The following is a 15,096-nucleotide window of genomic DNA, read 5'->3' on the forward strand; positions in this document are numbered from 1 at the left end:
GGGAAGACGGAAGAAGGAAAAGAAAGAAGAAAACTGTTTGGGTATGATGAGTTAAAACTGGTGTAACATTACTACTTGCATCAGGGGACAATTACAACTCATTTTTAAGTATAATTTCAGAGTTTTTCCTTACACTTTCTCTCAGGTACCCGTGAGATTTGTAAGTCATCATCCAAAAATAAACCGAAAGAGAACGTATCTACCTATCAACCCCAATGAATGGAAAACTATTACCGATAGACCTTCGTCACGATAGCTGTCAAACCATATGCATTGTATTGATGCGCTTTAATTGATGACAAACATGAAGTACCGGGGATAGTTACTATGGATTCGCAGCAATACATTCAATCCTAGCTAATAAAAACAAAAAGGTCTCACTTTGGAACTTCAGATGGCTCATGACACGATTTTCCAACGTTCAAATTTTTAAGAGGAAGAAAAAAATTGACAACTATCACTGTTCGGGTGTCAGGTCTGGAATTCTGGTTGATAGATAACTGTGTCTTGACTACAGTTGAACCGCTTATTAGTTCTATTGTGCTGACCTGTATCTGCTTAGACATTCAGAAGAACCTTGAGTATCCGAAAGCACAGTGCTTGTCCTTAATCATATCGAAGATACATTGTACATACCCTTATTACTTACAAAGAGGTTGATGAAAAAAGAATATCAACAGCCTTGTTAAAAGTCATATTTTCGTAAGTTCTCTATTCAAAACAATAATCTTGTCAAAAAATTCAATGTATCATTAAGGATGTATTCTTCTCATATTTCTTATAATTGCAGAATCTTGATTTTCTGAATACTCAATATTCAGACTGTGTACACTTATTTAACATCCAAACAAACAGATGTAATCAGCCTTGATTTTCAGTCAAGGTCATTTGAAAGTCAGACCTATAGATAGTACTTTTACACAGAGAAATTTTTAAATTTACGCATAGGAATAAATTTTGCTGACAGAAAAAATATCTTGCTCAATAAAATTAAAGTTGTAGCTTATTTTTGATCACTAACTAACATGAATTGAGATGGTGGGAAAAAAACATGAAATCCTCAATATTCAATAAAAACATTTAATCCGAATTTCCTTGATAATTTCTTTCAAATTTCTCAGTTTTCATAAATTTACATGAAATTTCATCTCAATTTTTACAATTGATCATATAATGTCAAATATTTAGATTTTTGTCGGATGAGTATTCAAATGTTGAATATTAATTTACAAGGTAGAAAAGATATGGTATTCATGCTAATTATAGAACAAATTTAGCCCGAATTACTCTACAGTGTCTGAAATCTTCCATTTTACAGAGTGGTGTTCAAATCTATAAGAAAGATTCTTAACCCCCCAAAACAGGCAATTTGGTGTAATTGTGAAACATATATACATTCAATTCTTCCATTTATACATTTCATTTTATGATAGTTTGTACAATTAATATTGATAATATTTATTTCGAATTTCCTCTGTCAATTTATTCTTAGGAATAAGTTAGGTTTGACAATTTTATAAAATACATTCTGGATTCTTTACCTATTTTATATATTCAGAAAATAATGCAATTATGCATGGACACATTTCAAGGTATGCACAATTAAATGACAAGAAAAAGGTGTGGGGTCATCATCCTTGATTTTGCTTGAAAGCCATTTGAAAAGTTGATGCTAAAAATAGATTTTTCCTCCTGTGGAATTGAGAAAATGCAATGTGGTATTTTAAAATTGATGTTTTGGAAAAATGGAGATGTTTAGATATGAAAAAACAATTTAAGTCTAAAGTTTTATGTTAAAGCAATGTACTAAAGTAAAAAAAAAAAAAAAACTTTTGATCACAAATGACACAAAATATTTATTCCGACTTTCCTCTGTACTCTTTATAAAATGATATTTTAGTCTTTGACAATCATTCTTTTTCATTTAATTTTTTTAGCTCACCTGAGCCGAAGGCTCAAGTGAGCTTTTCTGATCACATTTTGTCCGTCGTCCGTCCGTCTGTCTGTCCGTCTGTCCGTCCGTCTGTCTGTCTGTCCGTCCTCTGTAAACTTTTCACATTTTCGACTTCTTCTCAAGAACCAATGGGCCAATTTTAACCAAACTTGATACAAAGCATCCTTGGGTGAAGGGGAGTTTAAATTATTAAAATGAAGGGCCAAGTCCCCTTACAAGGGGAGATAATCAAGAAAAGACAAAAATAGGGTGGCGTCACTAAAAAATCTTCTTCTCAAGAACCACTGGGCCAGGAAAGCTGAAACTTATGTGAAAGCATCCTTGGGTAGCGTAGATATTAAATTGTAAAAATCATGACCCCTGGGGGTGGGGCGGGGCCACAATAGGGAATCCAAGTTTTACATAGAAATATATAGAACAAATCTTTAAAAATCTTCTTCTCAAGAACCACTGGGCCAGGAAAGCTGAAACTTATATGGAAGCATCCTTGGGTAGTGTAGATATTAAATTGTAAAAATCATGACCCCTGGGGGTGGGGCGGGGCCACAATAGGGAATCCAAGTTTTACATAGAAATATATAGAACAAATCTTTAAAAATCTTCTTCTCAAGAACCACTGGGCCAGGAAAGCTGAAACTTATGTGGAAGCACCCTTGGGTAGCGTAGATATTAAATTGTAAAAATCATGACCCCCAAGGTTAGGGCGGGGCCACAATAGGGAATCCAAGTTTTACATAGAAATATATAGAACAAATCTTTAAAAATCTTCTTCTCAAGAACCACTGGGCCAGGAAAGCTGAAACTTATGTGGAAGCATCCTTGGGTAGCGTAGATATTAAATTGTAAAAATCATGACCCCTGGGGGTGGGGCGGGGCCACAATAGGGAATCCAAGTTTTACATAGAAATATATAGAACAAATCTTTAAAAATCTTCTTCTCAAGAACCACTGGGCCAGGAAAGCTGAAACTTATGTGGAAGCACCCTCAGGTAGTGTAGATATTAAATTGTTAAAATCATGACCCCTGGGGGTGGGGCGGGGCCACAATAGGGAATCCAAGTTTTACATAAAAATATATAGAACAAATCTTTAAAAATCTTCTTCTCAAGAACCACTGGGCCAGGAAAGCTGAAACTTATGTGGAAGCATCTTTGGGTAGCGTAGATATTAAATTGTAAAAATCATGACCCCCGGGGTTAGGGCGGGGCCACAATAGGGAGTCCAAGTTTTACATAGATATATAGAACAAATCTTTAAAATCGTCTTCTCAAGAACCACTGGGCCAGGAAAGCTGAAACTTATGTGGAAGCATTCTTGGGTAGTGTAGATATTAAATTGTTAAAATCATGACCCCTGGGGTGGGGCAGGGCCACATTAGGGAATCCAAGTTTTACATAGAAATATATAGAACAAATCTTTAAAAAATCTTCTTCTCAAGAACCACTGGGCCAGGAAAGCTGAAACTTATGTGGAAGCATCCTCGGGTAGTGTAGATTCTAAAGTTTTAAAATAAAATCAAAGTACTGAAAGTACTGATAGACGGAGGCTTGGAATGAACATGATTGTTTGTCTCTTTGGGAATTTTTTATTCATATTCTGACCCCAACATTTGCCTAAGGGTAGTTGGCCATATCTTTTGAAAAGTAGATACCAGGACATTAATACTTCATATATCTTTTTTTTTGTGGAAAGACTTTTCATTGGATATTAACAAACTTGACCTTTTGACCTTGACCTTCGACATTCTATACTTCTGAAAAAACTTTAACCTTGGCCATGACTTTTGAATGGTAAGGGATATATAGGGGGGGGCAACAGTGTTTCACAAACACATCTTCTTCATTTATGTTACCATGGTCTAATGTTTAATTATGTAATTTACTGAATTCCTATTTTTCATCAAAAGGACAAACCAATCTAATTGCAATAAACTATATCAATTTCAATTCTTTAGTGACTCGTGGTAAGAGCTTCCTGAAATGTGAGAAAGCCAAAAAGTACTTTAGTATCTCTAACTCTTCAGGACTAAAAGGAGCTGAGATACAAGCATTCAGATATAACAATGCATAGATCTACATGCACATTAATAGTTTTGTTGTGTTGGGTATGAACATAAAGAAGATCCAAATATTTCCAACATTATGAAAAATATCAAGCAGAACAAACGCCTGTTTGGGTGCAGATCTTGAAATGTACTAAGCTCTACAGGTATTTGTTGTCCAGTGCGCATTAATCCTGACTTCCAAATTCTTACTTGACTGGTGATACCTTTAGAAACATTTGCATCTAGGTGAAAGTTGACTCCGCAAAATATGCCATCCCATTGTTCAAGTTTTATAAAGTGATTACACCACCTTGACTAGATATTGTGGATTCAACGATACCCTAATATCCAGTATTATACGCGATTTTACGGATAATACCCATTTTCGTTGAAAATCCTTCCCGTTTCAGAGGCGGATCCAGCCACTCTTGAAACAGGGGTTCCTTTGTTGTACTGTCCATATAACCCCCCCCCCCCCCCATACACACTCTCAAGCAAAGATTCACACACACGTATGGAAGATCTTAGGTTTCGGTAAATAATATCTGTTTACGTCCATTTATTTCTTTGGTCCCCCAGTCCGAATTTAAAGAAAAAATAAAAAAAACTGCTGAAGCCTTAATTAAAATTGAATGGATTTGCAGCATTTCCAAAGAGTACAAAGAATTTTCTTTTGGAGTTTGAAAAAAAAAATCGTGGTGGGTGCGGGTTGGGTTTAAAACAAAGAGTTGCATGTTACCGGGTAGTTCCTTCAAATGATATGATTAAAACGGTTCATATAATATAGAACCGTTTTAATCATATCACTTGAAAGAAAAGTGAGTGGAAGAAAATTAATGTGTGAGAATCTATCTATTCAATACATAAGTTAGACGTACAAATATATGTATTTTTATTTATTCTCGGAAAACGTTTCATTCTCTCTCTCTCCACTAGACAGAAAATAAAGTGGGCTTCCAATTCCCGGACCCCCCCCCTCCCTTGGATCCGCCAATGAACCGTTTACAAGCATTCACCCATCCTTGACACTTTTTCAATATCTATCCAAGGTTTGGGAAATCTAATAAATTCAACTCCTTGCATATATTTTTTGTGGGCATACTTTGAGTCACTATTGCAGATTCCATAATAACATTGTTTTATTGCATCCTTTTTTGCACAGGTTAGCCATAATATTACTAAATTTACACCACAAAGTAAGATTCAAGCCACTGTTTTGGTTTTGGTCATGTAAACATAGAAACATGTGGGTCAGTTTGTCCCATCTAACTTCTGAAACATGTGATAAGGAATTCTAAAAATAGATGCAGCAGAGCTATAAACAGACAAGCCGCAGCTCTCTGCTGAGTCAGTGAGTGAACATTTAAAATATGCCAGTTTCAATGAAACAATGATGCAGATTTCTTCTATCTAGGTAATGTAGGGTATTAATGTGATAGGACCTTCGCAAACTAATTAAAATCCCCAGGTGAGGTGAAAGGTGTGAGATAATTATAGGTCCATGAGAAAAAAAAGAATTATGTATTGTATGTGGAAAATATTGTGACCGAATTAGATTAATTGCATCAAAAGCAGATGCAGAGAACTGCACTTGGTGATCTGTTTTGGTTTCCCCGACAATTTAAATTCTATGTCAGTGAGAGTTTTTATCAGCCAATGAGCGTGTCAGCAGCGGACTCTAAACATTACTGATCACCTGTCTGTATACAGCACATATCCGATATCAGACAGGCAGGCCAGTTTATCAAAGTTTAGACTGGTTCCCTGTCCCTGTTTTGCTTCATGTACTCCTGCCTTGGAAAGGATGAGCCGGGGGACCAAGCTAATCAAAGTTAACGTGATTAGCCGCTAGATGGCGATCGCAAATTCCCTTCCGCCGCAGCTGAGCGGTACCAATAGAGCGGAGGCTAAGCCTCCGTCTAAAAAGGGAAGGGGGTTGTTGGGCATGATAGGTATAGCAAGAGGGGGAATCTGGTAAAGATCTGCATCACCCAAGTTACTCAGGTAAGCGATGTGGCCCATGGGCCTCTTGTTACTTAAATCATATATTCAGAAAAAAATATTTTTACAACCATAGGAAAGATAGATGTTGAATGAATCATTTACAACAAAAAAATAAAGGGGTATTAATATTCATTAAATTGCCAGGTTAGCTCGAATTTCCTCATTTTAAAAATTATCATTGAAAAAAGAAAATGCTTTCAATATATATCATATAGGCTAATAATTTAAGAGACAGGACAGGCGGTTAGATAATACATTTTCTCTAAAATGTGAAATAATGTATTATTTTGGAAATAATTGTTGAAATTATTGCTATGTTTCCAAAAAACTTTTAAAAATTCAATCCGAATTTCCTCTGTTCTAAAATATACTGGTTTCATTATTTACAAAAAAAATAAAGGTTCGCGAACGAAATACGAGGGTTGATCCAAAAGTAATGTCACAACTTTGATAAAATTGCTATAAATCGACGTAAAGCAACAAAATTATATATGATGGAAGCTTTATTTTTTTCAAATCAGACCTGAAAAATTAAAAGGAATATTGTGTATACTTTTCAAAATATCGGATTTTAAACAATGCGCGTTTATGGTAGTCGCCGCACCTAAATATAATGTCATATGACGGAAATACATCGTCATACTTACAAGCGTTTCCCCTTCGTTTCAATAAAAAATATTTGTGATTCGCAAACACTTTCACCAATTTCACTTTCTTTACGAATTCTTGGTACCATTAAACACTCACTCTTTTCATAATTTAGCCCTCTGTCAAAATTTTTTGAGCAGTATCATAAGACAAACTTGAAAATGCACATGTCACTCTATATGTGTGTCTTTTTTGACAACGTCAGACACCATTGAACGTTTCCGTCCGATCTCCTATCTTTCGGTCTTTTTGTCCTTTGCTAATCATTTCAGTGACCAATCATCCGCCAAAAATTGCTGAAACCATCTATTAAGATGTCTCTTTTTTATATTCTTTATTCTACAAGTCTGATTGATTAACGAAAATGTCACTGGTGATGATTCCCATATTTTGAAGCAAAAATGCATTGCAACTCGTCGAGTCTTTTTTCCCATTTCGATAATCCCTTTGTTTAATTCAACAGAGTAACACAACAATGTTTATAATCACAAATACCAATGTCGTCATTTAATTTTCAATTAAAGACTAGAATATGATGAAAATTGTGTCTTTAAAAAATTGGGAGATTAGGTGCTTTTTTAAAATCTTTTAAATGTGTTTGTCTTTTTCATTCTAAGAAAAAAATTACTTTAAAACGTGACGTTTCGTTGTGACGTTTCGTTGTGACGCGGCGACACCCCCTATGCTCTATGTTTTAAACATCTATAAAATAAATTCAAATAAACATTATTAAACTAAAATTTCAATGTTAATTAGATTTATATTTGTGCATCTTTTGGTATATTGTATTTGATAATATGACGCCAAATAAAAAAGATATGGACACTGTGACATTACTTTTGGATCAACCCTCGTACATGTACATTTTTGATGAGTTAAAGGCCAAAACTTTATGTTATATTATAGAATATTTATATGTTTTGTACATGAACTAATATATGACATGTATATAAATATTTATCAGCGCCAACACAATTACAATAATTGTCAAGTGTGCAACATACTAGTATAAGAATCACCAATTGTTCATACAATTTTATACAATACACTGCATCTAGATTTTGAGACTATACATAAATCACACAATAATATTATTTACACAATAATACACAATAAATATCTATTACAATGATTTCTAAATATATGGTATTTCTTAATAAATAAGTGTTATTTTCAGTATTTCTGTACATTGATTATCAAAGGTATCTGAGACAAATTTGATACTTTTCCTTTCAAGAAAAAAATACATCAACTTCCTTTCAAATGTTAACTAATAATGATTGTATTTTTGGTAGCTGAATGGAAAATGAAATACATCTTATATCTCTCCTGTGTTACAAATAATTTACAAAATCTTTCATTAGGGAGTGTTTATAGGCAAATCCCCTTTTCTGTGGCAAGGTTATGTGCACCAAGTCTCAAGCTGTTAATGATTGGTCTCTCTGTTCTTTTTTTTTTGGGGGGGGGGGGGTAAATCAGTGTAATTCACAGCATCTGAAATCATCAAAAACAACAATAACTTGATAACATTTTGGTTTGGTGAATTATGAACCTTTTCTCTTTTGAATATTGATCTGATATTATTTGTTTAAATGCTTCTCAGATATGATTTTTAATGAATTTGTGGAAAAATCTTAACTTGCTGAAAATTGAGAAAATCTTTTTAGTTCATCACTCACTTGATGTGCGAATTTCTTGCTGAACATCTGTTCACCTCCTGAGAGTCCAATTTTTTTGCCTACAATTATAAAAAAAAGGATTTAATATGATACATAGCAGTAAAAATGCTGCATTACATGTTACAGTGTATTACTGTATACATGGTTATTTTCGCCCCATGTTATTTTCCCCCTTTTGAACTTGTGAACAAGTTTGCCCCGTTTTAAATTTGCCCAGTCATAGCTCTGTTTAAGAAATTATGAGGTGTAATTTGACTTCGCCCCGTTTTAAATTCGCCCAATCATGGAGAGGGCGAAAGGGGCAAAAATAAAACGGGGGCGAAAATTTCCCTGTATACAGTATACTTTCAAGTTAACTATTAAAATCTGATTAGTTTAGATGCATCTAACAATCCTTATTGTTATACTTTTAAGAATTTGTTCCTATACAAATCTATACATTTCTAATGTTTTGCTGAGCGGGCATAAAACAATTGACATTAAACCACTGAGTGAGATGTTGGACCGGTCGATGAAATGTTTGACCGCTTACAAGTACATCACACAATTGGTGGAGCTTAATCTAATTTGCATTTGTTGATGTTTAGCAGTGACGGACGTGAAGTTCAAGACAGTACAAAATACATATACATCTAAATAAATATTGAAATGAAAGGTATCACAAAATATTTACTGACTGTGTTCTCAAGCAAATAAATTTTGTCGATCCTCAAACCAAATTGTCTGCCTTTGGCCTATCTGTCTCAGGCAGACACTTTGGATCTTGGGTCTGATAAAACGCATGTTGCCCTTGAACTCAGTCAGTAATATTTAAAATTGACATCCCTTGTATCAGTTGACAATGGTTTTCCTCGGGGTGTCAATTTGGATTGTAGCCCTCAAAAACATGCACTATTTATATAATAGTTAGATACAGTTGTGTTCATATTTCTTATAATTATGTACCTCAGTAGTCCATCTACAAGCAGATTTTGTTCAATAATCCTGCCTAAGTCTGGCCTTCAGTCCACCTTCAACTACAAGTAGTCTACTCCTGGGTAAATTAAGTACTGTAGGGCTGTTTGCTCCTAAGAATTAAACATGAACAGTTCTTAGACAATTGTTTTTAAATTAACAAAAATTGGTTATAAGATTAAACATTCAATCTTATCTGTATTTCATTTATTGACTTATAAAAAAAAATGAATGAAGTTTTTTAATAAATATATTTTGTTTTATACACCACATTCTATAACAGTGTATAATGTCTTATATAAATTTGTACTATAAAAAAAACAATTTAAACCTAAAAACACAGAAAAAATACAATAATGTAAATAATTTCTGGACCATTGTGTTTCATTTTGCTCCATAAAGTAGACGACTGTTTGTCTCAATGTTATTGATTTTTCCACACACGATATCCTTATTGTTCACTTTGATTTGTACCCCAACGGAACACCTTACTTTTCTAACAACTTGATGATTGCTGTGTCTTTTAACAAATAAGACTAGTTAAGGTCTTCCGTTTCCAACGGAAGACCTTCTACTGATTCTGTTGGTAAAGATTATTAAGGTCTTCCGTCTTCAGCGGAAGACCTTATTGTTTTTCTTAGGTTTCTTTTCCACTATTTTTATTATTGTTTTTTTTTCTTACCGATTTTGTGCGCGCGATTTCTCGAAAACGGCTTGATCGATTTTTATGAAACTTTCAGGTCTGATAGAACATCAAAAACTCTAGATATATATTTTTTTATTTTGATGACGTCACTTCCGGTTCGGAGTTTTCTGCGATTTAGTGATTTTTAGAGGGTCACTTTGTCCGGCAGTTTTCTCAAAAAGCACTCAACACAGAAGCATGAAATTTTCAGTGATGCTTAGAGCAACCTTTGGAGAAGTGCACTGAGTATATCACATCTACCGGAAGTACGAAGCGCCGACGCTCGCTATGGCCTGAAATTAGTCCTTTCAAGAATTTCAAAATTTTTACCACCTTTTCTACGATAACTTTTTACCTAGAAAAATTTTGTTAAAACATGTAGAACAAAAAAGGTGTAGAATTCCAAAATCTTTCAAATGACATCTCGAGAAAAGGGCTGGCCCCTTGAATTAAGGGCCTTGAGGGGCCGAAAGTTTTTGCTTAATATCTCAAAAAGTATTGATAATTTGTGATACGTCAAAGAAGCAAAGTTGTTCAAAATGTCAAGCTAAATCTATTGGGGTCGTCAAAATACGCCCGGCGTCGTCACATCCGGCAAAACCGGAAGTAGTCGGAAAATGCGTATTTCTGCCGTTCTTGACAAGTTCTTTGATAACATATGTCTCCGGGAGCATTAAAACTAATTTTCCGTCCGTCGTCGTCACTTCCGGTCAAACCGGAAGTAGCAAAAAATGGCTTATTTTTGCATAAATTAACATGGATTTAGAGGATTCAAGCCATTTTTGACGTTTTTTCTCATTTCTGTTAAAAATGAAAGCTACTTCCGGTCAAACATGACGGAAGACCTACTCGTTGCTTTGCAACGAGCTTTGCTCTAGTTATTCTTTTTTTTTCTTCTACTTCCTAGACGCCAACTTTGAGGCCTCATATCTCACTCATTTCTTCATAGATTTTGCTCAAATTTTCAGACATTATAGATGGTAATAAACTCTATCAGAATGATGTCTAACATTTTAAAAATTTACTTCCGCTTATGAGTTATTTCCCTTTATAAGAAAAATTATAAGCTTTCGTTTCCGGATAAAGGCTCAGAGACAACAAAAGCTGGAGCAGTAATTTTACTGGTTTTAGATAACAGAAGGATTGAAGTTGTGCACATCTGTTTTTGTTTTTCGATATCTGTATTCAAAATGGCGCTTTATAGGGGTCAAAAATTAGAACGCCTAAAAGAGCGAAAATTTACACATATTTTCCTTTTTTTCTTGAAAACTAAAAATATTTTGTTAAGACATATTGAATAAAAGTTGTGCATTATTGCAAGAGCATTCATTTGATATCATTAAAAAGGGGCTAGCCCCTAAAATTAGGGATCTAGAGCCCTTGAAAGTTTTTGCTATATATCTCAAAAACGATTAATATTTCGAATGACTTTCGATAATAAAGTTGTGCTTTAACATTTTACTGATCTTATGAAATTGTTATTTTGTTCTAGTCTTGTTTAAAATGAGCTATATGCATGACCTATATATGTACAGGTAATTTTTTTCGCTCAGCTCGTAAATGAGAGCTTCTCATGCGTGTATATAAAACAAACTTACTTTAAATAAAAATCATGGCTACATTGGATGCTAATATTCTTTAGAATAAAGTTCTTGAAGTGTTTTGTGCTTTTTTTCCCAAATTGTCATGCTTATTTACTAAGCGCACGCCTTCATATTCACCTTGTTTGTTTACAATTATATAACGCGCCTCCCTCGATAACGCGGGGCAAAGTCGGTCAGCGGGAATCAATCGGCGGGTAATCCAGCGACCCACAGTTATACACAAATAAAAACACAGAATGGTTAAATTCATTTTTTAAAATATATTAAATTGTTCCTTAATACTATCTCTGTCCTATGAAAATATTATTTTGTTCAAGTCTTACGTATTATGGAAAGAAAGTTAGACAGTTCTCATCTTGCTATTGAAGGAAAACTCTTTAGTCTTTATACGTAGAATTGCAGTAAACTTGCCATAATTAATAAATATTTTACAACGCTGTATCATATCTCTTTTTTTTAAATTAGGTTTTAAACGTGTTCTTTGGTTCCCATTCAGAGTATTCAATGGCATCATTTTCATTTTATTAATCAAGATCTTTCCAAGAGAAAGAGTTACAGAAAAAGCATGAGCTAGTATCTTTTCTTCTTTTCAATATGAACACAAACAATATGAACGAAAACGATAAACGCCCGGATCTCATAAAAAGAACTTTTAAAGAGTCAAATAATACAAAAATTATTTACCGCGCGATTCTCACATTCACCTGGAACCCAGATTTTAAGCGTGTGTACCATTGCGTAGTCTTACGATTACACGTGTCCAAGAAAATCTAAAGCGACACACCGCGGCGAACCATTGACCCCGTAGTCATAGACAAAATAACTGGTGTATTAAAACTATATTTTACAATTAATGGAAAATTATTATTGTCGGATATTTGAGATTAATATGTTGGCTTATCTTTGTTTTAAATTTGATCGTGATACATGTTTATCTAAAACAGCTATCTAGGCTTTGTGTTTGTTTACAATTACGCGACCAATCATTCCTTCCATCGCTTGTTGACATTAATTTACAAAGCGTGGTCGAAAGTTAAATCTAATTTTACAAACTTACGGAAAACATTATTTTCTGTTAGTAAATCGAACCTTTCAAAAATATTTTAAAATATCTTAGGTTAGACTTTAGAACAAAACGCTGGGGTATTTATTTTATATGTACATTAATCAATCTTCAATTTTTATAGTTCGTTAGTTCAATGTGTAATTTTACTTTTCATTTTGACGATTTATAGCGTAAGGACTGGCGATCTGCGGTTACTTAACTTCAACCAATATTGATTTAAATGAACAAGCTTAATTTGTGCTTTTAACACACAAATAAATCTGTTTTCAACACAAATTTTCCCAAACACATTTTTTTTCATCACAGATTTTTATTATGGCTATTTCAGTTTTAAACTTTTAAAGAAAATATTCCAAATCATAAGGATCTAATTAGAATTAAACTCAATGAAATGGACTAAACATCGATAAGTATCTCCGCACCTGTAAACTTCATAAGTGACTTCTGTGCTTGCACAATGAATAGTCAAGTTGAAAAAATAATTCAAGATTTTAAAGCAATGAATTTAATTTGTGTAATAATTTATTCAAAACCTGTAAATGATTAGTAAAGTGTGCTAACATTTTAATTTTGTTCCGTGATTTTAAAGATATCAGTAGCAGGTTATACATGTACAATGAACATGTAAGTAGTAATAAACCCGCATTGTATGTACGGAATCGAAAATTTAAGAACTTATATAACAATCTGCAGCTACATGTACTGAATATCAGAAACTTATCATGTGATTACACACTTTTATTTCCTAATTTAAACTGTTAAAATCATAACCGGCACCATAGTTAAACATTAATTGTCCTATAATCGGCATTGGGCATTCAAAAATTATACATGAATATTTATTGAATCAGGAGTCACAGCCAGAATGTATATCCTGTGACTGTCTGATAACTATAAATCACATACTTTTAGAATGTTCCGATTTTATACCTATTCGAAGTAGACTTTTTGGAAGTGTAAAAACAATGTATGAAATTTTTACAAATGTTCATGTTTACAAAATTTTAGAATATCTACAAAAAACGGATTATTATAATAAAATTTAAATAAGTCTTGAAAGTAATTTTAATTAGAAATACATTAGCATAAATGAATTTATTTTATCAACAGTTTAAACACTATTTTTAACAGTTTATATATTTTTAAAAATATTTAAGTCCGTCGGACGGGACGTTAAATGGTGCCCCGTGTCAAGGATGACAACCCCCTTGGCACGCAAAAGATCGTTTCTCTGGAGTTCGAAAAAGAGTAGGCTCATTGGGGGCCGCCAGAGAAACCAAAAACTTTACTTATCCATTAACCTTATAGTCCGCCGAAATATGGCTGAAAAATTGCCGACTCGGCGTTAAACAACATAAAATCAATCAATCAATCCTATAATCGGCACTTAGGGCCTTTGAGCAGGGAGGGATCTTTTTTGTGCCAGCACCTAAAGCGACACAGGACCTTGTTTTATACGGTCTCATCGGAAGAACAGGTCCCCACGTCCCACAGTGGGATTCGAAACCACGACGTATGGAGCTGATCCTTACCTCGCGACTATAGAGCAGTCTATCTAATCACTGCACTATGCGGGCAACCTTGGGGAATATAAAATGAAAACAATGAAGAAAACAGTCAGTTAAAAAAAAAGAAGGGGTCGTTTTGAAATATTATTCTTACGAACTTCAGGGCAAGTATGAGAAACCATATTTATGAAAGCTTCCTGATATAAAAAAGATTACTTTTTTTCAAATCATGAGTAGAGTTTTTCCTAGCAAAGTGATTGTGTATTTTGGGGGGTAGTGTGGATGGGACGGGAATGAAACGGTCTGTTTAACTGTCCATATGTCTGTCTTCCCAAAAGGCCAGGCTATAACATAAAGAAACCAGAAGCTTGTACTCGATACAAAGATTTCAAATGATCCTAGGATGTGTCATTGTATTTATTCAAGGCATATTACCGGAAATTCAAGATCACTGGAGAAAGAATTAATGTTTTGTTGCATTCATTTATATGTAATCGAGAATATCTGTAAGCTCATACTTGATACAGAGATTGCTTGTGATAAAAAGGTTTTTTTTTCGATTTTGACTCAGAAAATAGTATTTTTTTATTCTGACTATATTTGTTTAAGTTCATACTTGATACAAATTGCTTATAGTCCGCCGGTTTTCAGATGACTTAAAATAAGGTCATTTTAACAAATTCAGGGCCAATGACAGAAAAGTTGTAAAACACCTGTCAGAGTTATGAATTTCTAAAAGTTGTTTCAGATTGAGGGTTTGTCTTGACAAAGAGCCAAGGTTATTCTGTTAAAATCAAGGTCACTGACAGAAGAAATCTGTTCTTTTCCAGGCTATGAACTAGTAAGTGAAAATCATTGGAGGCTCTTACTTGAAACATAGATTACTTATGATTGGAGGTTGTGTCATGTCACCCTGATCAAAGGTCTTTCTGGCAAATCAAGGTCACTTA

General features: G+C 33.9%; 1 long non-coding RNA gene across 1 annotated transcript; it reads right to left on the reverse strand.

Moving 5' to 3' along the window:
• Positions 1–7,510: 7,510 nt before the first annotated feature.
• On the reverse strand, positions 7,511–9,468 carry LOC134233014 (uncharacterized). The gene is made up of 3 exons (XR_009984898.1): positions 9,275–9,468; positions 8,330–8,388; positions 7,511–8,144 (listed from the first exon to the last, which is right to left on the reverse strand). It is a non-coding gene; the product is annotated as an uncharacterized LOC134233014 (long non-coding RNA).
• Between the last annotated feature and the right edge of the window lie 5,628 nt (positions 9,469–15,096).

Source organism: Saccostrea cucullata, unplaced genomic scaffold, assembly GCF_032062105.1.
Source record: "Saccostrea cucullata isolate Sc308-1 unplaced genomic scaffold, CSIRO_AGI_Scuc_v1 ctg14399, whole genome shotgun sequence".
In the NCBI taxonomy this organism is placed as follows: domain Eukaryota; kingdom Metazoa; phylum Mollusca; class Bivalvia; order Ostreida; family Ostreidae; genus Saccostrea; species Saccostrea cuccullata.